This window comes from Chrysochloris asiatica, unplaced genomic scaffold (assembly GCF_000296735.1).
Source record: "Chrysochloris asiatica unplaced genomic scaffold, ChrAsi1.0 scaffold00020, whole genome shotgun sequence".
NCBI classification, from domain to species: Eukaryota; Metazoa; Chordata; class Mammalia; order Afrosoricida; family Chrysochloridae; genus Chrysochloris; species Chrysochloris asiatica.
In genome coordinates, this window is record NW_006408538.1 from 847,371 (window position 1) to 872,682 (window position 25,312).

The 25,312-nt window shown below is 40.9% G+C and overlaps 1 protein-coding gene across 1 annotated transcript in view; it reads right to left on the reverse strand.

Moving 5' to 3' along the window:
- Window positions 1-25,312, reverse strand: part of ANK3 (ankyrin 3, node of Ranvier (ankyrin G)) — a 393,472-nt gene that overhangs the window by 103,010 nt on the left and 265,150 nt on the right. The gene's annotated exons all lie outside the window — the stretch shown is intronic.

The following is a 25,312-nucleotide window of genomic DNA, read 5'->3' on the forward strand; positions in this document are numbered from 1 at the left end:
ATGTTTCCTGATGTTTCCAGGAACTGCTTAAACTGTGATTCAGAATCGATCTCCAAACCAGCGCAAGCAAACCAATTCCTGGGATTACAGCCACTCTCTTCACTCACCACCACCTCGGAGTTCTCAGCATCTTGATCTCCTCACACGTGCTTGAGAAATTACACATCTTCCCCCACTCATCAGACTTTGTAGATTTTCAAGATTTCAGACAGAAAGAAAAAAAAAAATGGGGGTGGGGAGAAACTGGCAACACTTAATTGAGATTAAGATTCTTTTTGATCATTCCGGTACACATCCTTTTAAAGCTCCTTCTGATTGGATTACAAACTCCTCTGGCAAGCCTCTAGCAGGACCGAATGGTGACATGAATGTAAGCCCTCGAGTTATTTGTATGTAAATATGAGGACTGCTCCGGTGTAGACTTTCGGTAATTTGATACCGGTGCTCTTAGCCTAACTGGGCAACTGAGACCGCCTTAAATCTAGGAAGAGTGAGCTAGCTAGTGAGGTGCTGCGTTTAATTAGAAGGCGACTCTTCTAAAATATGAATGAAGAAAACAGTCCACTCAGGTGGTACAAAAACCCTGAAAAAAAGAAAAGAAAGAAGCAGACCAGGCGGGTCGCGGCAGAGAGCTGCAGGCAAACTTTCAACTGTTTTCAGCTGGGAACGCCAGGAGCCTTAGTTATTTATGGTCTCTGTCAGGTGGAAGGAGAGGGAGAGACAGAGGGCGGTTCAGAGGGAGGGAGAGAGGGAGGGTGGGCGAAACGGCCTGCCCTTGAGCTGAGGTTGTAAAAACTGGTGCACTTAGGAAGCAGCAGAGGTTCTCCGAACTCTTAGAGACCTACTCTCGAATGCACTATACACCAATGCTGTCCACCAAGAGTTTTGAAGAAAACAGAAGTCATCACAAGCTGAAGAAAGCAACTGAGTTGTTCTGCATTATTTCTGGCAGACATTATTTCAACTCTTGTAATCCGCTCAGAGGAACTCACTAGTTCTTCCTTGAGACCTGCCTGAGGGCCAAGCAGAGAGAGCCTTGGGGTTGCATGGAGATGTCAGTGTTGCAATGGGCTGGAGGCAGCACTGAGGGGTGGGGGGCTTTTGTCACTTTGCTGTTACATTGTTTTCTTCTCTGGGACTCAAGGCCTCCTTTGTTTCTAGGCTGCTCCACCCTGTTTATGTTGGCAATGGAGATAAAAACTAACCAGATTTGTGCACCTCCATCATGACTACACTGCAGAGGATTTCAATGGCTTTTTCTCAGAATAGCTGGAAAATGAGACTAGAAAAGTCAGTCAGGGGTTTGGAAACTGTCCCGTGGAATTAAAGGAGTTTGCCGCACTCCTGAATGATTATGGTACATCTCCACTTTGGAATGGGACCTAAATAAACAGATTTTAACCTGCAGAGCAGGAGCAAGTGGAGACGAAATCTATCTTTCCTGGACAAATCAATAGATAAATGGCACTCCTCTAATATTAAGAGGATATGCCACATGTATTTTAATCAGATTAGTCTATTGGTAACACTGTAAATACACAAATGAAAGAGAAGTCATTTGTACTATCTGGTACACATTGACTAAACAATTCCTAAGTAAAAGAATGATTTCTAAGTCTGTAAAGAATGGAAGTGGTACAGAAGTTTAAGAGTAGAAATGTCTGAAGGTTAATATAGTTACATTTCTGTACTTAAAATCCAAAATACTTGGCAAAGCCTTATTCAATGTCTGAACTTCTTAACTGAGGGTGCAGTGAAATGTCCCACTCCCCACTACAGGCCAGCCACAACTCTTGCCCCTCCCTCATTGTTGTTGTTAAGTGCCATCGAGTCGGTTCCGACCCATAGCGACCCTGTACAGGGTTCCCGAGGGTGTAAATCTTTACGGGAGTAGAAAGCCTCATCTTTCTCCTGCGGAGCGGCTGGTAGTTTCGAACCGCTGACCTTAAGGTTTGCAGCCCAATTCGTAACCACTACGCTACCAGAGCTCCTCCCTCATAGCCAACCAAAATAGAGAGCTCCTCCCTCATAGCCAACCAAAATAGAGAGCCCCTCCCTCATAGCCAACCAAAATAGAGAGCAGCTTCAGTTCCTTCTTGGTGTCTTCAAGTTGGTTCCAACTCATAGCAATCCTGTACAGAGTTTCTGAGAAGCTGGTGACTTTGAACCACCGATCTTGCAGTTAGCAGTCTAGTGCTTATCCTACAGCACCACACTAGGATTCAAATTCTTTAAAGGATCCTTATTAGCACAATGATTAAAGTGTTCAGTTGGTAGCCAAAAATCTGGATGGTTTGAACCCACCATTGGTTCTAACGGAGAAAAGACCTAGCTATTTGCTCCCATAAACATTACAGCATGGAGGAGAGAGAAAGCAGCTGAGGACTCTAGACATATGGAAAGAGAAAGATTGAGTGCTGGTGGCTAGGAGGCAGGAGGTCAGAATGTGCCCTTTGAATATTTAAATTATTATACATTCCTGAGTGTTTTGGTATACATACCCCCCAAAAACAAAACAAAGCAAAAAAAAAAAAAAAAACCCAGAGGGAATGGAAACAAACACTGTTGAATGATGATGCACGGAGAAGATTGTAATTATTGCAATGAAACGAGTGTAAAACTGATGTTCTCCCATGTAAACTATCAATTCACAATCAAAACTAAAAAAAAAAAAAAACACACTATTTACTAATGTTAAAGATTAAATGGTCAAAGCAGAAAAACATGTTAATAGTTCAGTGTATTTAGGTTATTAAAAAGTAGGACTTTTTTATGAAAAAACAAATTACAGTGTAGGAAATCTTATGAGGTCATCTACTCTGAGTAGGAACGGATGCGATGGCACACACAACAACAGTATTTCTTAACCTCTTATACTTAGAACCTTTATATAGGGTGTACTTTTGTATTGGAGTCCTGGTGTGGCACTGTGGGCTAATGCATCAGTCATTTGAACTGCAAGTTCAGTGGTTCAAGCTCACCAGCTGCTCTTTGGAAACCCTATACAGGGTCACTATGGGTCGGAATTGACTCAATGGCACTTAACTTTTGTATTTGGGGGGTAGTCCTGGTGTGGGTTAATGCGCTGGATGGCAAAGTCAATTTGAACCTCAAGGTCAGTGGTTCAAGTGCACCAGATGCTCCTCAGAGACCTTATACAGGGTCGCTATAAGTCAGAACCAACTCAGAGACACTTAACAACAAAGGAGTGAGGAGTGAGGGTTAGAACTTCATTTATTATCAGAGTTATGGTTGTTTTGTTAAATGCTGTCCAGTTGGCTCCAACTCATAGTGACCCTATCTAGGGTTTCCAACGAGCAGCCGATGGATTTGAACTAACTTTGTGGTTAATAGTCCAGTCCTTATCCTACAGTGCCACACCAGGATTATGGTTCGGACTAGGGTAAGTGTTAATGGTAACGGTTGGTCTAGTTTTCAGGGCTACAGTTAGATTTATTTTTATTTTTTTCTTGAAATCTATTTGATTTCCTCTTCATTTGTAAGTTTTATAATTACATTATTCCCTCTATTTTATACTTTTTTTGTAGTTACAACTCTATATTTGGCTATTTTCAGTCTTACAGGTCCATTTTACTTTGTATACTTCCATATCTGGGTTGAGTCTAGGTAATACGGTAATGTTTGTTAGCATATTCAATTGCCTCTTAATCATGTGAAAGTTGGACAATAAATAAGTAAGACAGTTAAAGAACTGCTGCATTTGAGTTATGGCATTGGAGGAGAATATTCAAAGTACTATGAACTGCCAGAAGAACAAACAAATTTGTGTTGAAAGAACTACAACCAGAGTGCTCCTTAGAGGCCAAGATGGCCAAACTTTGTCTCTCATACTTCATACATATTGTCAGGAGGGATCAGTCGCTGGAGAAGGATATCATGTTTGGTAAGGTGGAGGGTCAGAGAAAAAGAGGAAGACCCCCAGCCAGATGGATTGACTAAGTGGCAACATCAATGTGCTCAAGCGTGGCAACAATTGTGACGTTGGCCAGGACCGGGCAGTGTTTCATACTATTGTGCATAGGGTCGCTATGAGTCGGTACCGACTCAACAGCACCTAACACCAACAACTAACAACAACATTAATCTCAGGTTGTTTTCTGCTATTGGTTCTCTGTCCAAAGAACTTCCTTTAGTAATTTTTGTAAGGCTTGTCCTTTTTTGACAAATTCTTTTAATTTCTGTCCATCTCAGAAATGACAATTTCACTATCATGCTTGATGAACAGTTTTTCTGGGTATATGATTCTGACTTGGCAATTGTTTTTCTTTCAGAACGTTATATAAGTCATTCCATTGTCTTATTGCCTACATGGTTTCTACTGAGAAATTACAACTTAGTCTTAGTACTTCTCCTTTGTAGGGAATGTCTTGATTTTCCTACACTGCTCTCAGGATTTTTGCCTTCTCTTTGGTTTTGAAAAGTTTGATTATAGTGTGTCTTGGTGTTTTTCTCTTGGGGTTTAACTTGTTTGAAGGTCATTCAACTTCTTGAAGGGCAACTTTCTCATTTGTCATGACTTTAGGGAAGTTTTTTCCTCCACCAACTCTTGGACAATATTCTTTATCAGTTTTTCTTTTTTTTTGGTTCTTCTTGTTCTGGAATTTCTATCATATGTAAATTATTCCTCTTAATAGTATCATAAATCTTAGTCTTAGACTTTCTTCAGATTTTCTTTTTTTTTCTGATTGTTCCTCTAGTAGATGAATATTGAGACATTTTTCTTCAAGCTCAGTTAATTTGGCTTTTTTTTTTTGGTATGGTTTCGATTGTTTCAATTATTTTGTCAGTTTGTTTCTTGAATTTTCTCATAATTCTATGTTTTCCTTGATTTCATCTGTAGTTTTATCAATCTTTCTCACAATCCACTGAAGTTGCCAAATATGCGTTCTTTTAAATTCCTTATCAGATAGTTCCAGTACCATTTCTGGTGCTATATTTTCTGACTCTGTGTTTTGGTTACTTGTTTCAGGCACTCTATTTTTGTGTGTGTAAGCTGGAATTGCTTATTTTGTCCGAGACACTGTGGTGCCAAATTTACATTTAGTTGATGACTGGATGGATATTGGTGTGTTCTCAGGCACTCACCACCTGTCTCCTGGTGAATGTGGTAGAGATGGAAGTCTGAACAGTCTTCTGGTCACCATTTGAGTAGTGTGGTTTAGGGCAGGTTCATGGGCCTCCAGAAGCAAGGGCGCTATGTCCAGTCCCTGATCGTAGGTAGACCAAAGGCTGTGAAAGAGGGGATGGCACTGGCTGCTGGGTTGGCCAGGGTGGGGACTGGTCACACCCCTGACTACCAGGAGGTCCTGGAAACAAGGGAGAATTGCACTCTCCTGATGCCAACTTCCAGCTGCATCTTTGCCCACAGGCCACTGTATCAACAGCTGCTCAAAAAAGCTAAGATGGCTGCACCAGACCACACCAGTCCACAGTCCACCTCTTTTTCTTTTTCATCACTACTCCTGGTCAGCTTCCTGGCCCAGTCAGCACTTAATCCACATCTCTGTTCCATCCTCTGATGCTCAGGGTTCCAGAACCACCATCTCCCATGTCTTTGTTGCAGCGGGTCACTCAGTACATCTGCTTACTCTGCCATCCTGCCCTGGGTCCTGGAGAATACTTTTTCAATGGAAACGTTTCCCCTTTCCTCCTCCTGAATAATTAAATCTTTAACTCTTTCTACAGTTCCTAGAACTCCTACTAGTCTCTGCTCACCAAATTCAGAGGCAAGCAGAAGTTTTTATTGCCAGTCCAATTTTCACTTAGTAGAAAGGAATGATGTGAGTTTACTGAACAGCTATGTTGCAGAGATATTTTTGATGGTTTTATAGTAAAGAGGGTGTGAACGTGCCATGCAGGGAATTACTTTACATGGTTCAAAAACCATAGTTCATGGAACTCCCACCAAAGAACTATTTCCTGAAGGGCCTGGGTAAGAAAAGATGGGATAGGATGCTGACAGGATGTGTGACTCAGCTGTGACTAATAAAGTTGACTGTGAATGTCAAAACTTGCAATGCTGATGTGGATTTAAAGTTCATCTCAGAAGCAAAAGGGAGGATCTCACTACAGTGAGAGTCAGGAGTGGAGCACATCTTTTGGAGCCCAAGATCCTTGCATGTTGTGTCTCCATGAAGCAGGGACAGAAAGCTGTGACCCCAAAGGCGTGGCGGAAGAGGGGCAGCAGCAGAGCCAAGATCCAGAGCATGAGGCAGAGCGGTGGGTTTCCCAACACATGGAGCAAATAAAACTGAGTGGCTTTGGTCAGGAGGCTTGCTTGTAGAGTGGGGTGCCTCTAGGCACTTACTTGAGGCAGGCTTGCTGACCCATGGAGCTAGAGCCAAGTGTCTTGACACTTATGGTGGAATGGTGTCTCCTGTGGCATTTATCAGCAGCCCTAAACGAGTTTTATAACATTGGTTGGGCAGAGAGAGGGCTGCCTGTGGACATGGCTGAGGAGAGGTTGTCCTGACCAGAAGTACTGTGCCCTGAGAATTTCTGACCATGAATTGTAACCTGCTCACTTCTCCAGTCAACGCCATGGCGGGAGCATGGTGTCTGAATTGTGTGTGACCTTTGCGTGGAGTTATAGAACCCAGACGAGAAATGCTGTGGGAAGGGTGACCCGTGCCACATTCCTGCAGGTAGCTACTCCTCAAAGTGGTCCCTCCACCTAACCTTAAGAAGCCAGGACTCCATTTTGTACTCCTTGCCCTTCAATCTGGCCTACCTCAGTTTTTGAACAACAGGGGCCATTTTTTTGCATGGGTTCTAAAGCTGGGTCCAAAGATGCTTTGAAGTTTCTGGGGGAGGCAAGTCAGACTAGTGGGCACTAGGGAAGCCCCAGGTTTTGTGTGAGGAGACTGTGGTTAGGGACAGAAATGACTAGACAGTTTACTAGGACAGACATTCCAGTCACGGTGCCTGATATTTGAATAAAGAAACAATCTTAGACATCCAGTTATGCTGCGCCTTCAGACAAGTCCAGATGCCATCAAAGAGCCCTCCGAGGCCAACTGAGCCCAGTTCATATACAGATTCATGGAAGACAATTAAACTGAGTTTAGAGATGTGCCGTCACATTGATAACTGTATACGGACTGTATGTGTTAACACTGGTAAACGAAACAGAATACTGAGAAATGACAAGATCCAAAGGTAAACCCAGGAGGTCAGACTCTGGCAGTCTAATGCATCGTTAATGAATTAGAGTGAGCTCAGGAGCAAGTTACATGCTTAGTGTGGACAAACTCCAAGAGAAATACAGTAGTAAAGACCTTAGCTATTTAGTCTTTACGCTTTATGAGGCCCTCTGGTAGTGTTGGACTGCTAACCAAAAAATTAGCAATTCAAACCCCCCAGCTGCTACATGGGAGAAAGATGAAGCTTTTTGCTCCTGTCAAGATTTACAGCTTCAGGAATGCTCAACAGGGTCACTATGAGTCAGAACTGGCTCAATGGCAGGTTTGTTTTTATGCTCTGAGAACTGATTTTCTTACTGTGAATTCATTTCTGCCAAAAAAAAGAGGCTAGACAATGTTAAAACAACCAAAGTTTAAAATCTACCTTGATCTCAAAATTGTTATTGTTGTTATGTGCCTCCGAGTTGGTTCTGACTCATTGCAACCCTATATAGCTGGGACGGGGAAACTTTTTACTGTCACAATTTAGATGTTTGTGGGTCATACAAATTTATCAGCTTAAAAATTAGTCTGCTATAAGGAGCTCTGGTAGCGTAGTGGTTACGAATCGGGCTGCGAACCTTAAGGTCAGCGGTTCGAAACTACCAGCCGCTCCGCGGGAGAAAGATGAAGCTTTCTACTCCCGTAAGGATTTACACCCTCGGAAACCCTGTACAGGGTCGCTATGAGTCGGAACCGACTCGACGGCACTTAACAACAACAACAACAACAACATATTTGGTCAAGCATTTAATTAACCTACCCTATACAGGGTCGCTATGGGTCGGAACCGACTCGACGGCACTTAACAACAACAACAACAACAATACAGGGTAAATATGGGTCGGAATCAACTCGACGGCACTTAAAACAACAACAACATGAGTTCATCACCAGCTAGAGTCCTGGCGTGGCATTGTGGGATAATGTGATGGACTGCAAGGTCACTTTGCAGCACAACGTCGGCGTTTCAAAGTCACCAGCTGCTCCTTGGAAACCTTATACAGGGTCACTATGAGTCTCAAGTCATTGGTATTGTTGTTGTTATGTGCCGTGGTGTTGGTTCTGACTCACAGTGAACCTGTACAGGGTTTCCGAGGTTGTAAATCTTTACCGGAACAGGAAGCCTCATCTTTCTCCCACGGAACAGCTGGTAGTTTCAAACTGCTGACCTTAAGGTTCACAGCCCGATTCGTAACCACTACGCTACCAGAGATACTTAGACAGCACGTAATAACAACAACAATAATGTAAAGGCTGGAACTGTGGCTACCTTGGCAGGGTCAGACCAAATGATTTCACGGACCTTATACACAAGTCCTGGTTAATACACCAGACTGCAAAGCCGTTTGAACAGCAAGGTTGGCGGTTCAAGCTCACCAGCTGCTCCTCGGAAACCCTATACAGGGTCACTATGGGTCAGAACTGACTCGATGGCACTTCACAATGACAACAAATACAGCTTTGGTAGCACAGTGGTTATGAGTTAGGCTGCTAACGTTTATAGTCAGCCATTCAAAACTTCCAGTAGTTCCGCAGAAAAAAGAGGCTTTCTGCTCCTGTAAAGTTTTAAAGCCTCAGAAACCCTGTGCAGGGTCGCAATGAGTTGGAACTGACTCCACGACACACCACCACCACCACCACTGTACAGCCAGTGGGCCAGACGTTTCCCACCCCTGCTGCAAAGGATTTCCGAGAAGTGGCTAGTGAGTTTGAATGGCCAATCTTGTTGTTCAAACCAAACTTTCAGTCCAGCATTTATTTTACAGTGCCACACCAGGGCTACGTGATCGTGATCTCAGTATTAACCAGTAATAAAAGCTGTCCATAGTCATTTAACTTCAATTGTGGGTTAATGCACTGATTTGCAAGGACGGCAGTTCAAGCTCACCAGTTGCTCCTAGGAAACCCTAAATCAAGGATTGTTAAGAGTCAGAATTGACTTAAGGGCACTTAACAACAATAACAACCACTGCTCTGTGTTGTGGAGTCAATTCGGACTCATGATGTCCTATAGGGCAGAACAGAACCACCCCCTTGAGTTTCCTGGGCTGTCATTTTTACGGGAGCACACTGCCAAGTCTGTCTTCCCATAGTACAGCTGATGGACTTAAGCCACCACCTTACAGTTAGCAACGCAAATTGTAACCAATATACCACCAGGGCTCTATTTTATCTCCTAGGCCTCTGTATATCATGACTAGGTTAAGACATCTCCTATGTGACAAACAATGAAAGTTCCACAAACTTTGTCTTCCATAAAAACAATATGAAACAGAATCAGGAACAAACACAGAGATAAAAACACTATAATACATGATTGTTGAACTACCATCATGCAAATATACGTGTATCCTCATTCCTTTATATAGGTGTGGAGTAAAGGGGATAATGCCACTACACAGTGGAATATATCTGACCCAACTTCCTTGATGGAACCCTGGAGGCACAGTATAAGTGGTTCGAACCCACTAGCCCCTCCACAGGAGAAAGATGAGACTGTCTGCTCCCATAAAGATTTACAATCTTATGAACCTTAAAGAGCACTTTACTTTGTCCTAAAGGTCACTATGAGTCAACTTTATGCCAGTGTGCTTTTTGCGCATTTGTTTTTTGCATGAATGCAATTTTAATGTTTTCTACCTTGAGGCTATCACCAAGTATTATAGATTGAACTGTGTTCTCCCAATGAGATATATGAAAACCCTAATCCCTGTGCTTGTAAATATTTTAAAAACTTTAAAATAGGGATTTTTTGTCTTTTTAATGAGACAATACAGAGCTTGGTGGGGCTTAAACCTACTCACTTCCGAGTGGGTTAATGAAAAAGAGAAGAGCAAACAGGTACACTCACGCAGGGGGAGGACTACAGCCCTGGGAAGATCAGCTGACAGCAAAAGATCAGCAGATATCAGAAACTAGGAGGAAGAGAGGCCACAGAAGAATCTACATGGCTGAGACCCTCATGTGAACATCTAGCCTCCAGAACTGTAAGAAAATTAATTTCTGTTCTTTAAAGTCAACATGTGGTACTTGCCATAACAGTAACAGGTAACTAAGACACCACAGAGAACTTTTGCCACTTTTACAGATTGAAAGCTGTTTTCCTATCTGGCTGGACACATGAATTAAGAGAAAGTTCTGTAGCACCAAATTATGTTGTGAGAAACTTTACCCAGAAGTGTTTAACAACTCTGCTGTGAAATGTAGACACCCACTGCCCCAAGTTATGTATTTTGATATATTATAACACTTAAATTAATAGTACAAAATATCTGAAGATTATCAGCACAAAATCTCAAAGAATATGAGATTAAATAAAGGCTAGATTAGAAAGAATAAAGAGAAACAGTGTCTATGCCCTAGTGATTTAGTAAGAGCCATTTTCTCAATAGAACTCAGCAGAGAACCTTGCAGAGTATCAGTTAATGATTAAAAGTAAAAAGTCATAAGTAATTTACTGTTGCTTGTCCTAAAAAAACAAAAAGACCTTGCTGATTCCAAAGAAGAAATGAAAGAGTATGGAAGAAGTCCTTCAGCCACTTCTAGTCTACATTGCAGAGAAGCAGAATGAGATCATAACATTATAATCAATACTAATATTTATTGAGCATTTACTGTATCTGGTGCTTTCTATGTATTATAGCTCAATGAATTCCTACAACTTTGTAAAACAAGGTTTTCATTTTTAGTTTAAGATAAAGAAAACTCAGTTCATTATGTTAAAGTAAATAACCTGCGATTACAGAGACTAAGAACCAATTCAAAATTGGTTGCTTTGCCTACAAAGTCCTATGTGTAACTATTACAGTATGGTGGCTATAGGGAACTTAGAATACTCTTAACAAATACTGTACGTAAATGAAAACCAAAACATAAGCTCAGTGAGGGCAGAGGTTTTCGTCTATTTTGTGCACTGTTTTATTCCCAATGACCATAGTAAATGCTTAATAAATGTGAAGAAGACAAAAGGTCAAGAGTTGAGAATTTGAAAAAAAAGAACCATCTGACTGGAGCAAGGAGGAAGAGGGTGACTTACTTTGTACTGTAAACTCTTGTACCTGGGGAATTTGGTACCATGTGCATCTATCACCTATTCAAAAAATGAATTAACTTAACAAAATATGACAGAATGCAGAGCTACAGGTATATCACCTAGGCTGTGTGTTCCATCCACTGGAAACAGTACTATGATGTAGAAAAGTCACCCAGTTAAGTTAGGATGTGTATGTGCTTGCCCCCGTGCTATCTGGTAAACATGGAAAATGTGTATCAGATAGCACTGGCTGCCAAATACTTTCCAGCGTCCAGCCTTTCTTAAGAGATTAGATCCAAAGAAAATAACTGAGAAGGCAGAAAGGAGGAGATTCGTATCATTAGTGTAGTACTTCTGGTAGCTTCCCAAAGTATACCAGAGGGATGGTTGTCAACCTGTACTGTGTATCAGGCTCACCTGGAAAATGAAAGGTTCTACTCCTGGGGTTTCTGATTTCTGATTTAGGAGGTCTAGGTAGAGCCTGAATACCTGCATTTCTTACAGGTTTCCAAGTGATATTGTTGCTCAGTCATTAGTTGAGAACCACAGAACTGAAGGATTTAATAAACTTTATCCAAGAACAGTAAATTCTCCAAAATTAAGGATAAAGTTTTTCAATGTGTATATGTATCACCTGGGCACCTTGTTAACTGCAGATGTTGGTTCTGTAAGTCAGGGGTGGGTGGAGCCTTATATTCTGTATCTCTAATAAGCTTCTGTGCTTTACTGACTACGCAAAGGTTTTCAATTGTGTGGATCAAGATCAGCTATGTATGCGAAGTATGAGTATTCCAGAACACTTAATTGTGCTCATGAGGAATCTGTACCTGGAACAAGAAACAGTTGTTCAAAAAGAACAAGGGAACACTGAATGGTTTAAAATTTTAAAAAGGTGTGCGACAAGGCTGTATTCTTTCACCATACTGATTCAACCTATATGCTGAACAAATAATCTGAGAAGCTGGGTTCTATGTAGAAAAACGTGGCATCAGAATTGGAGGAAGATTCATGAACAGCCTGCGATATGCAGATGATACAACCTTGCTTGTTGAAAGTGAAGAAGACTTAAAACATTTACTGATGAAGATCAAAGATCAAATGCATCCTTTGGTATGGATTACATCTCAATATAAAGCAAACAAAAATCCTCACCACAGAACCAATAAACAACATTCTTATCAATGGAGAAAAGATTGAAGTTGTCAAGGACTTCATTCTACCTGGATCAACTATCAACACTCACAGAAGCAGCAGTCAAGAAATCAAACGAAGTATTGTATTAGGCAAATCTGCTGCACAAGACCTTTTAAAAATGTTGAAGAGCAGAGATGTCAGCTTGAGGACTAAGGTGTGCCTGACCCAATCCATGGTATTTTCAATAACCTCATATGCATGCGTAAGCTAGACAGTGAATAAGGAAGACCATAGAAGAATTGATGCTTTTGAGTTATGGTGTTGGAGGAGAATATTAAAAAGTGCCATGGGCTGCCCAAAGAACCAACAGATCCATTTTGGAAGAAGTGCAGCCAGAGTGCTCCTTGGAGGCCAGGATGGCCAAACTTCGTCTCTCATACTTTGGACATATTGCCAGGAGGGACCAGTCACTGGAGAAGGATATCATGTTTGGTAAGGTGGAGGGTGAGAGAAAAAGAGGAAGACCCCCAACAAGATGGATTGGCTAAATGGCAGCCATCGATGGACTCAAGCGTGGCAACAGTACTGAGGCTGGCCCAGTACGGGGCAGTGTTTCGTTCTGCTGTGCATGAGAGGTCACTATGGGTCGATACTGACTCGATGGCACCTCAACAACAACAACAACAACAATAAGCTTCTTTCACCATACTTATTCAACCTGTATGCTGAGTAAATAATCTAAGAAGCTCGGTTCTATGAAGAAAAACGTGGCATCAGGATTGGAGGAAGACTCATTAACAACCTGCGATATGCAGATGATACAACCTTGTTTGCTGAAAGTGAAGAGAACTTAAAATATTTACTGATAAAGATCAAAGAGCACAGCCTTCGTTTTGGATTGCATCTCAACGTAAAGAAAACAAAAATCCTCAGCACTGGACCAATAAACAACATTCTTATCAACAGAGAATAGATTGAAGTTGTCAAGGACTTCATTCTTCTTGGATCAACTATTAACACTCATGAAAGCAGCAGTCAAGAAATCAAACAATGTACTGCATTAGGCAAATCTGCTGCACAGGACTTTTTTAAAGTGTTGAAGAACAAAGATGTCAGCTTGAGGACTAAGGTGCACCTGACCTAAGCCATGGAATTTTTCAATAACTTCATGTGCATGTGAAAGCCGGACAGCGAATAAGTAAGACTGTAAAAGAATTGATGCTTTTGAGTTATGGTGTTGGAAGAGAATATTGAAAGTGCCATGGGCTGCCAAAAGAAACAACAGATCCGTGTTGGAAGAAGTGCAGCTAGGGTGCTCCTTGGAGGCCAGGATGGCCAAACTTTGTCTCTCATGCTTCGGACATATTGTCAGGAGGGACCAGTTGCTGGAGAAAGATATCATGTCTGGTAAGGTGGAGGGTCAGAGAAAAAGAGGAAGACCCCCTGCAAGATGGATTGGCAAAGTGGCAGCATCAATGGGTTCAAGCGTGGCAACAATTGTGAGGTTGGCCCAGGATCAGGCAGTGTTTCACTCTGTTGTGCAAAGGGTCACTATGAGTTGGTACTGACTCGGTGGCACCTAACAACAACAACAACAATAAGCTTCCAGATGACTGTGGTATTTCTGGTCTGCGGATCACACTTTGAGCAGCAAGAGAATAGAACACTGGATTAGGATCTATGTGATGAGGAAGGCCAAGCTCTGCCTTTGAGGCACTTTGTCTCCAGTAAAGATATTGACTACGGCACAAACAATAACACAAATACGGCTGCTGAAAATCCTGCTAGCTAGCATTTATTGAGTATTTGTTATGTTCTAGCCCCTGTGCTGAACACCCTATAGGTGCATCTCAATGTATGCCTAACCTAGGCAGCAGCTACTCATCTCTCCATTTTGTTCATGAAGAAACAGATTCAGAGATGTTAAGGCATTTACCTAAGCTCACACAGCTAGTTAGTGGTAGAGTTTGGATTAGAACCTAAGCTCTGAACCACTATTCAACGATGACAGAAGATGTGCAGAAGAAATTACAGATAAACTTTTACAAGAGCTTGAAAGAAAAGGACAACACACCCAACAAAGTAAACTGGGAAGAAGTTGACTAGAAGGCATGTGAATTAAGTAACAAAACACACTCAACTGCTGTCTAATCGATTCCCACTCATAGCTCTGGTAGCGTAGTGGTTACGAATCGGGCTGCGAACCTTAAGGCCAACAGTTCGAAACTACCAGCCGCTCCGCGGGAGAAAGATGAGGCGTTCTGCTCCCGTAAAGAATTACAGCCTCGGAAACCCTGTACAGGGTCGCTATGGGTCGGAACTGACTCGACGGCACTAAACAACAACAACAACAACATAGCAACCTTACAGAACAGAGGAGAAGTGCTCACTAGGATTCGCAGGGCTGTAAGCAAACTGCTTCATCTCTTTTCCACACAATGAATGGTGAGTTTGAACTGTCAGCTTTTCAGTTAGCAGCCCAATGCTTAATCTGCTGTGCCACAAAGGCCCCTAAGATAAGAGGAGTGGGATGTGGGAAGCTGGCCCTCCAGTCAGAGGTCACATGAGTGGGTAAATATGCAATTACTTTGTTGACCCATGTTGTTGTTGAGTGCCATCCATTCATAGCGACCCTGTATAGGGTTTCTGAGTAGCAGTTAGTGGATTTGAACCACCAACCTTGTGGTTCAAACTGACCTTGAGGTCCAGTGTTTTCTCCCACAGCGCTACACCAGACTTCTGTTGATGCATACGAATATTTGAAATTGATGACTCAAACTTTCTAAGATTTCCTGCCCTCATTCTAGTTCTATAGTAGGAAAAAAAAAAATTATTAGCATTCACTAAGAACCTTCTATATTTTGGTCACTATTCTAAATGCTGGATATTTATCTTAATCTAGAAGACTATGGGTTTGGGGTTTGGAAACTGGTACAGCCATTTTGAAAAGCAGTTTGGCTTTTCAAGTTTGGCTTCAAGTTTCTCAAAAACTTCAGCATTGAATGCCATACAATGCAGCAATTTCACTCAACCATATATGCAGAAGACCTGAAAGCAGCGATATGAATACACATGTGGACATCCCTGTTCACTGCAACACTATTCACAGTAGCCAAAAGTAGAAACAAACGAAATGTTCACCAACAAATAAATGGATAAACAAAATTATGGTATATATACAACAGGATGTTCTCAGCCATAAGAAAGAAGGATGCATAGCAGGGATGAACTTAGAGGACATTGTATTGAGTGAAATAATTCAGTCACAAAACCACAAATACTGTATGGTTAATTTGAACCACAAGGTCAGCAATTCAAATTCAACAGCAGCTCCTCAGAAACTCTATACAGGGTGGCTATGAGTCAGAACCGACTCCACAGCACTTAACAACAACAATAGTTACCAGGGGTGGGGGTGGGGCAATATGTTTTTTGTTTAGAATTAATTGAATGTATGTAAAATGATGGTGGAATAATTTGTAAAATTATGAGAGTGACTTTTCAACTTGAAAGGTATAATCAATTTTACTAAAATGTGCTTTTAGAAAATGATTAAGACTGGAGAAAAATGGATGCATGTGAATTACGGTGTTGGGTGTTGGTGAAGTCTATTAAATAGACCATGGACTGCCAAAAGAATGAACAAATCTGTTTTAGAAGTACAGCTAAATTGCTCCCTGGAAGTGAGAATGATGAGACACTGTCTCATGTATTTTGGACATATTCTCAGGAGGGTCATTCCCTGGAGAAGGACAATCGCTTCGTAGTAAAGTGGACGTCAGTGAAAAAGAACTTCATTGAGCTGGAGTGACACAGGGGCAGTAACAATGGGCTCAAACGTAGCTGTGAGGATGACACGGGACCAGGCAGTATTTTCTATGTTGTGTACAGGGGTGCTATGAGTTGGAGGGGACTTGATGGAATCTAACTACAACATGCATATAGAAATTGAAGAAATATTTTGTAGACATCTCACAGTAATAATAATAAAAAAAAAGTTCACACAAAATGTGTCCTATGCAACATTTTAAATAACAAATTTTCAGCATGGAGAATCCAAATGAATATATTTGTTCACGTGACGTTCCCTTGATAATGCTGACACTTTTGTTCTCAGAAAAGGAAGGAAGGGGGCCTCGGACAGAAGGAGAATATAGTAGTATTAGAACTCTGATCTGCTCCAACCCTTGGAAACGTTCAAGTCTAGTTCTATCCTTGTTAAGTGCCACAAGTCAGTTCTGACTCATTGTTGTTAGGTGCCATCAAGTCGGTACCAACTCATAGCGACCCTATGCACAACAGAAAGAAACGCTGCCTGGTCCTGGGCCAACCTCACAATTGTTACGCTTGAGCCCATTGATGCTGCCACTCTGCCAGTCCATCTCACTGAGGGTCTTCCTCTTTTTCTCTGACCCTGCACTTTAGCAAACATGATATCCTTCTCCAGTGATTGGTTCCTCTTGACAGTATGTCTGAAGTATGAAAGATGAAGTTTGGCCATCCTGGCCTCCGAGGAGCACTCTGGCTGCACTTCTTCCAATGCAGATCTGTTGGTTCTTTTGGCAGCCCATGGTACTTTCAATATTCTCCTCTAACACTGTAACTCAAATGCATCAATTCTATTGTCTTCCTTATTCACTGTCCAGCTTTCACATGCATATGAGCTTATTGAAAATACCATGGCTTGGGTCAGGCACACCTTAGTCCTCAAGCTGACATCTTTGCTCTTCAACATTTTAAAAAGGTCTTGTGCAGCAGTTTTGCGTAATGCGATATGTCATTTGATTTCTTGACTGCTACTTCAATGAGTGTTGACAGTTGATCCAAGTAGAATGAAGTCCTTGACAACGCCAATCTTTTCTCCATTGATAAGAATGTTGTTTATTAGTCCAGTGCTGAAGATTTTTTTTCCTTTACATTGAGATACAATCCATACCGAAGGCTGTGCTCTTTGATCTTCATCAGTAAGTATTTTAAGTTCTCTTCACTTTCAGCAAGCAAGGTTGTATCATCTGCAGATCGCTCTGTATAAGGTTTCTGCAGAGTGGCTGGTGGGTTTGAACTGGCAACCTTGCTGTTCAAAACCAACCTGGAGGTTCAGTGCTTATTCTACAGCACTATACCAGGACTCCAATTCTATGCTAGAGTTACACAACAGTTCTGGGCAGCTAGTTGGATTCCAGATCTGTATTTATTCTTTCATTTTGCAGTTTAGAGCGAGAGTCTGTATTAAGGTTTCCTGCAAGCATAGTCTGTGACTAACAGAAGGAAAGTGATGTGGGAACAGAGATTTGTGTCATCTGCTTCAGGGACTCATGTATGTAGTGTGGCATTTCTACATATGCCCCATTATAGAAACCCTAAGTGCTAACCAGGGCTGGGAAGAGGGAAGTGGGCATCTTCTGATTTGACAGCTTAGAGAGAAATTTTTGGCCAGCACCCCAAGGTACAGAATGGAGTGAGCTCTCTTCCCCTGTCCTTTTCACTTCCTCTAGATCCCTCAGTCAGGAATAAGCAAATGAGTGATCCTTTACTTTAACCCCTTGTTTCCCAGGAGACAAAATTCCTGTTTTTAAGGAGAAACTCCTGGCAGCAGGTGTTGTTCTTTCAAAACATAAAATAAGTTGTTGTTCTCAAGTGTCACGGAGTCCATTCTGACTCACAGCGACCCTGTATAGGGTTTCCAAGGTGCGGTTAGTGGGTTTTTGAACCATCGACCTTGCAGTTCAAACTGACCTTGCAGTCCAGTGTTTGTCCTTTAACACCATACTTCTTGTTGTAGTTAAGTACCTTGGAGTCGGTTCCGACTCATAGTGACCCTGCCCAGGGTTTCCGAGGCTGTAAATCTTTAGGGGAGCAGAAAGCTTCATCTTTCTTTCACGGAACAGCTGGTACTTTCAATCTGATGACCTTGAGGTTAACAGCCCAATTCGTAACCACTACGCAGCCAGAGCTCCTTTTAGTGCCATACCAGGACTCCATACTTGTTGTTAAATGCTGTCAAGTCAACCCCAACCATAGCAACTCTGTATAGGGTTTTCGAGGAGCAGCTGGTGAGCTTGAACCATAGACCTTGCAGTTTAAACGGCTTTACAGTCTGACACATTAGCCCACAGCGCCACACCAGGACTCCATAAAATAAGTACTGGAATATATTTTCTTGCTTTCCTTCTTTAATTGTGAGGATGATAGGATACACTGAGAAAAGGTTTAGGAGACCAAAGTCTTAAAAAGGCTGAAGAAGTTCCTGAGTGGTATAAAAGATTTACACAGCTGGCTGCTCACTGCAAGTTTGGAGGTTCAAGTCTAGTCAGAGGCACTTCAGAAAAAAAGCCTACCGACCCACTTCTGAAAAATGGGGCTCCAAGACTATGACCTTACACACACTTTTGGTTTGGATGTGAACTCATCCCAGTGAGCCAACTTTCAGACAAACAACAGACAGGCCTTTACGCTGAACAACAATAGGGAGGTATACACTCCGTAGAGCAATTAGCTATACAAGATCAACAAGACAGCATCTACCCAGAGATCAAACTCAGAAGGTAGGAATGTACACGAATGAAGGCTAAACATAAACAGGAAAGTCAGGGGTGAAGTGGGCAAAGTACTGCTATGCTGTGGTGATCGCAATCAATGTCACAAAACAATCTGTGTGAATTCTTGAATGGAAAAATAATTTGCTCCAAATCACAGTAAGTTAAAAAAAAAAAAAAAAATCAGCCACTGAGCACAATTCTACTCTGATACACATAAGATCTCTGTGAGTAGGGGACAACTCAAGGGCGACTGGTCTGGCTTAAGAAGGCCAAAGAACCGTGTTCCTGTGTTAAGGGATTCATGTACTTGTTGTGGGGAGGTCATCTGGCACACTGTTTCTTTCCTTTCTTTAGCTCTAAATACTGTTGTTGTTTTCATTCGGTGCTGTTGAGACACTTCTGACTCATAGCTATCCTACGCACAACAGAATGAAACACTGCCCAGGCTTCCACCAACCTCACAACTGTCATTACCCTTGAGCCCCTTGCTGCTGCCACCTTGCTAGTTCATCTCATTGAGGGTCTTCCTCTTTTTCACTGACCCTCCACTTTACCAAGCATGATGTCCTTCTCCAGGGACTGGTGTCCCCTGAGTAACTTGTCTGAAGTATGAGAGACAAAGTCTCACCATCCTGACTTCTAAGGAGCATTCTGGCTGTACTTCTTCCAACACAGATTTATTTGCTCTTCTAGCAGTTCACGGTACTTTTAATATTCTCTTCCAACACCATAATTCAAATGTATCAATGATTCTATGGTCTTCTTATCTATTACCCAACTTTCACATGCATATGAGGCTATAGATATACCAAGAGTTGGATCAGGTATACCCTAGTCCTCAAACTGACAGCTTGTTTTTGTTAAGTGCAGTTGGATCGGTTCCGACTCATAGCAACCCTGTATAGAGTTTCCTAGGCTGTAAATCTTTACGGGAGCAGAAAGCTTCAACTTTCTCCCACAGAACCACTGGTAGTTTTGAACTGCTGACTTTGAGTTTAGCAGCCTAACTCATAACCACTAATGCTAACGGAGATTGTTAGGTGCCATCAAATAGTTGTGGAATCATGGTGATTGCATGTGTTAAGAGTAGAACTGCCTAACACCCGGTTTTCATTGGCTGTAATCTTTATGGAAGGAGTCCTGGTGTGGCACTGTGGGTTAATGCTGGACTGCAAAGTCGGTTTGACCCTCAAGCTTGGCAGTTCAAGCTCACCAACCAGTTGCTACTCAGAAACCCTATACAGGGTCGCTACGAGTCAAAACTAACTCGACGGTACTTAACAACAAACAATCTTTACAGAAGCTAACAGCCACGTTTTTTCTCCCATGGAGGTACTGGGTGGGTTCCAACACCCAACCATTTAGTTAGCAGCTGAGTGCTTAATCCTTTGCACCACCAGCATTCACAAATCTTGGTTTTGTGGATAGACAACAAAAATTTTGATTAATGGTAGAGTTTTTACACCTCTCCAACAACAGTAAGTTACTGTTATTCCAGAGAACAAAAGGCTCTTTCTCTTTCTGCTCAGGGTAATCATCTATTTTTAAGATTACAACATCAATCTGATTCTTTACTCTTAAATGTTACTCTGTTCTTTCTGGCTAGATGAACTGCTTTTGAAAAAGTGTAGAGCAGTTTACTGCTCTTTAGACTAGATACAGTTTCTAAAGTAAGCACACATGACTCAGTGCTGGGACTTTTCCAGATGCAGTGAAAAATGTCCCCTGTGATCTTAGTTTGGGTTAATAAACAAACCCATCTCGGAAAGGAAATATAATTCACAGTCTTCCCGATGAAGATGTTAAAAGAAAAGAAATACAATACTAGCACAGCCACAATAATATTTTCATATTCTTATGGGTAGTCTTTATCCCTAATCCATAAAATCGCCCTCATGTCTGTAAGATTAGATCTTACACTGCATTTGACTTGAACAAAGGAGGATGCAAGTCCAAAGACAAAATACAGGTATAAAGAAGTAAGTGGTTACTTGCACAGTTTTCATTATCTAAAATATATACCGCTTGTAAAGAAGTCTAGGTGATAAATTAATTACTAACTGGCCCTGTGGAACCGGGCACAAAATGTTGGTTTTTACTTACAGAGAAATTAGGTGATCTAAATTCAATGCACCAACTGGTTTCTTTCTTATTCTTTTGTTGGTCATTCCGAATTAACTATTTGTCCTGCCTCAACCTCAAATCCAGCCCTTATTATATTCTTGGCTTTTCAATATCTCTGTGTATTAGGATCCTGTGTGTGATACAATAACATGCTCACTCTTCCCACTTATAAGAACCAACATATGTCTAAAATATGTGAACACAGAAGGCTAAAACACTTTGGGCCTGGTTCTTATCTCATCGCAGTTCAAGTACTTTAAATTTGAACTCTATGTAAATTAGGATTAATAATACCCTTAACAATAGGCTCACGTGCTTTGAGAGAATTAGTATAAGCAGTGGACTGCTCAGTGCAAGGCCAGAGGTTCAAACCCACCAGCTGCTCCTCAGATACTCTACACAGGATTGCTATGAGTCAGAACAGAAGGGAAAAGGTGCTAAGTAACTTACATTTATTAATATCTTTGTTGTTGTTGTTAAGTGCTGTTGAGTAAGTTCTGATTCATAGTGCCCCATAAGGTTTCCAAGGAGCAGCTGGTCAGTGTGAACTGCCGACCTTGCAGTTCAAACCAACATTTCAGTCCCAGGCTTTATCCTACAGCGCCACAATAGGACCCCTTACCACATGACAAATTCTGGGATTACTCTTTATATACTATCTCTTTAAAAACTTTTATTAACCCCACAATAATCTTATCTCCTATCTAAATAAATGATCTCTTTCTAAGACAGAGTAGAGGTTAGATACAGGAATTGGAGTATTAACTCCAGCACTAACTTATGTGTGACCTTGATCAAGGTTCTAACAGGTGGAAACTTACTCTACACATCTAATGGGATCTAACTTGAAGACTCACTGTTTTGGAAAATGATGTTGAGCTTCTCCACGGTCTCTTCCCACAGATGTAGTCAATTTAATACCTGTGTATTCCATTCTCATGAGGTCAGTTTGATTCCTAAGACACTGAACTTCCTTGGGCATGGACAGAGGCTTTGACACCAAAGGAGTGACACAGAAGCAGCAGGAGCAGAACAAAGAGCCAGAACACATGACAATGTGGTGGGCTTCCCAGTCTACAGAGCAAGTAGAGCTGACTGACTTGGGCAGGAGACTTACATGCAGAGTAGGGTACATCCAGACACTTAACTGGGGGAGCTAGGTTTGCTGATCCATATAGCTAGAGCTGAGTGCCTTCACTTATGATAGAATGGGGTATCCTGTGGCCATTTATCAGCCACAGGATAAAAGTGCTTTCTAACACGGACCAGGTAGGGAAAGAACGTCCTGACTAAAGAACTGGGCCCTCTCTCCTCTCCCTTTGCTTCAACAAGCTGTATTTAAAATGTAGGACTAACTGGCTCTGAAATAAAATCTGTACATTTACTGGGACAGAATGTAGTAGATTATTAAAATATAGTCAGTTCTTATAGTCTGAACACTCAGATTACTCCCCAACTGTGTAACATGTGGGCTTAAAACTTGCTTTAGATATATGGCTTCTTTTCTTCCTCCCAACTCTACTTGCTTGATACTGCCACCAAGGTTCTACTCTCTATCTTGGTTCCCTTGTTCCCTAGGATCAGTAATTTCTAACACAGACTTGACTTTCTTTCCTTAATTTTCTCAGAACCAATTGAAACATTCTTGCAGCTATTCTAATTTCTTATGATAGATGAGAGGAAGTGCAGAAAGAGGAAGCAAACAGAAAAAAGAAATAAAATGTGAAACAAGAAAAGGCAGACTCACTACTTTTGACATGTTCGCTTTATATTTACTCTATTTTCAAATTTAGGTTTGAAGCTATAGTTCTTCATAGTACAAGTTGACTTTTCTTTCTTGAGGAACAATGAAGGCATGTAGATATGGTTATTCTTTCTTTTACTTTTAACAGCTGCTGATATCCTGGGATACCAGTGTGCTGACCTCCTCCTGTTAATTCCTGTACATAAATATTTCCCAGCATGCTTATGGCTTTGTGGAAATTAAAATCTCACTGAAATGATTTCTACATGACCATTCCCCTTTGTCTCTTATGATGGGAACAAACTAGTACCAAATCCAACTTAAGTGACATCAACACTCTGGCAAGACTATCAGGCAAATAAATCAGAAGTGAAAACTATTCAACAAAGGGATACGGTTTCTTTTAAATCCAAAATGATTTGTTTGGGGATTTGGAGGAATAAAGAAATGCAAGTTTTTGTGGCAAAAAAAGACATAAATACATGATAAGGCAAATGAGTCTTACTAGAATTCATATAAGCAAGCTTTAGGGATACTATCAGATAATAATATTCAGATGAATTAAAGTAAATGTGTACAACAGGCTAAAAATATCTAGTTTTAAAGTTAGATTTTTAACATCTTCCATGGACAAAACAATAGCCCTGCTCTTCTCTGCTTTGACTGAAACACATCAGAATATGGTTATCAATTCTGGCCTCTTCAATTTGAAATGGATACAGACACATTGAAACATACATAAGAGAGGCCAGGATGGTGAGAACAGTGTGAAAAGCAGTCCAAGAAATCTGAAGGATTATTACATGGTAGAAGCTGATTTTGTACTAAATGGTGAAAAATGCTATCAGGACCCAAATCAATGAATTAAAGCTACAGGAAGCTCAAGAAAATGAAGAATTTTCTAAGTCACAGTTTCCTAAAATACAATAGGCAGTTTAGGAATTAGGGCATTTCCATCAATTGAAGAAGCACTTGGACAGAGTTTTCTATTGTTTTTGTTGTTAAGTACTACTGAGTTGGTTTCAACCCACAGTGACTCTGCATATGATTTCTGAGGAGCAACTGGAACAACTGGTGAGCTTGAACCACTGACCTTGCGGTTCAAACCGACTTTGCAGTCCAGCACCACACCAGGACTCCAGAGGACTCTATAGAGGTGCTTTACTACTATTGGATGGTTGTTCAGATTGAGCGGCCTTTCAGCAATCCCTTTCAACCTTAAACCATTCTATACTTAGGGATCAAAAGCAATTTGATTCCAACTGCCTACGAATACATACACCATAAAGCAAGAACCAGAAAGTAAAAAAAAAAAAAACAATTCGATAAACCAAGAATTAAAATCTGGTTTTTCAAATTTCATATTCTCAAGCTGAGCTAAATCTAAAAGAAATGATGGTCATTTCTTGTCAAATATGTGAATTAGACTCAAATTAAGAGATTTAAAATTTCCCCTTTTGTGAAATTATTTCACTAGCTAGTCACATATATAAAGATGTTCAATGTCCATTCAAACTTGGCCTCTCATCATTGTGGCTCTTTGGGGATATTTTGTTAAAGGACCAGTATATTTTTAGGTATATGACTGTCATATTATACTTCAAAATAATTACTTTTTGACCTCATTTTTTGTGTGTGTAAACTTCGATATGAGAACAGCATTCAACATTTAATTTTTGTCCACAAGAAATTAAATTAAGAATGTTGAATGAGAAGGCAATGAAATATAATATGACAATAAGGCATACTACTAGTAACATTTTAAAATTTCTGAAAATACTCATTTTGTGCTAGAAAAGAGGTAAGTAAACAGCTGATGTTTTATAAAAAAAGAAAAGCCACCAAGAGCCCTGAACTGTTATCAAAACAACATCCACACACAATGAAAAAGGTCCTCCAGGTCCCTAAGCAACCATCAAGTCATTAGCAATTCTGGGATGCAGTCTCTGCCCACAATGTAGGTAAGAGTGGGCAGCCATTGGCCTAGAATGGATGCTGACAAGGTTAACCTGGACTTTGTGATCAGGTAGGTTTAACTGTTTCATGACGTGAAATAAAGGTAAATCAAAGAAGGAACTGATAATTAAATGAGAGAAGATTACCTAAAGGCAGAAAAAGACCAGCAACTCTAAGGCTGAGCCTACAGACTCCACCACACGAGAGACGGCAAATGGAGGTACTGATAAGATGCACAGAGTCAAATGTTGCCAAAAAGAAACAAATATAACAGGAATTCTATATTAAGAATTTAAGTCAATCCCCAAATACTGCCACCTTGTAATATTTATTCACTGTTTTCCAACAGAACTTTTAAATATGTAATTCATTAATAAATCCATGCCTCATGACCTTGACCAATGTATTCATGTTTAAGTAGGGCAGAAAAGCTAATCATTTCATTTAAACACACAAAGTATAACTGCAGCTATTTGTATTTGGGTCTCCATTAAATCATTTTTCAACATTTACATTTTGAAAGCAGCTTTATTTGCTCAGGTGGTGTTTAAGATCAAAAGCTGCTTTTATCACAAAA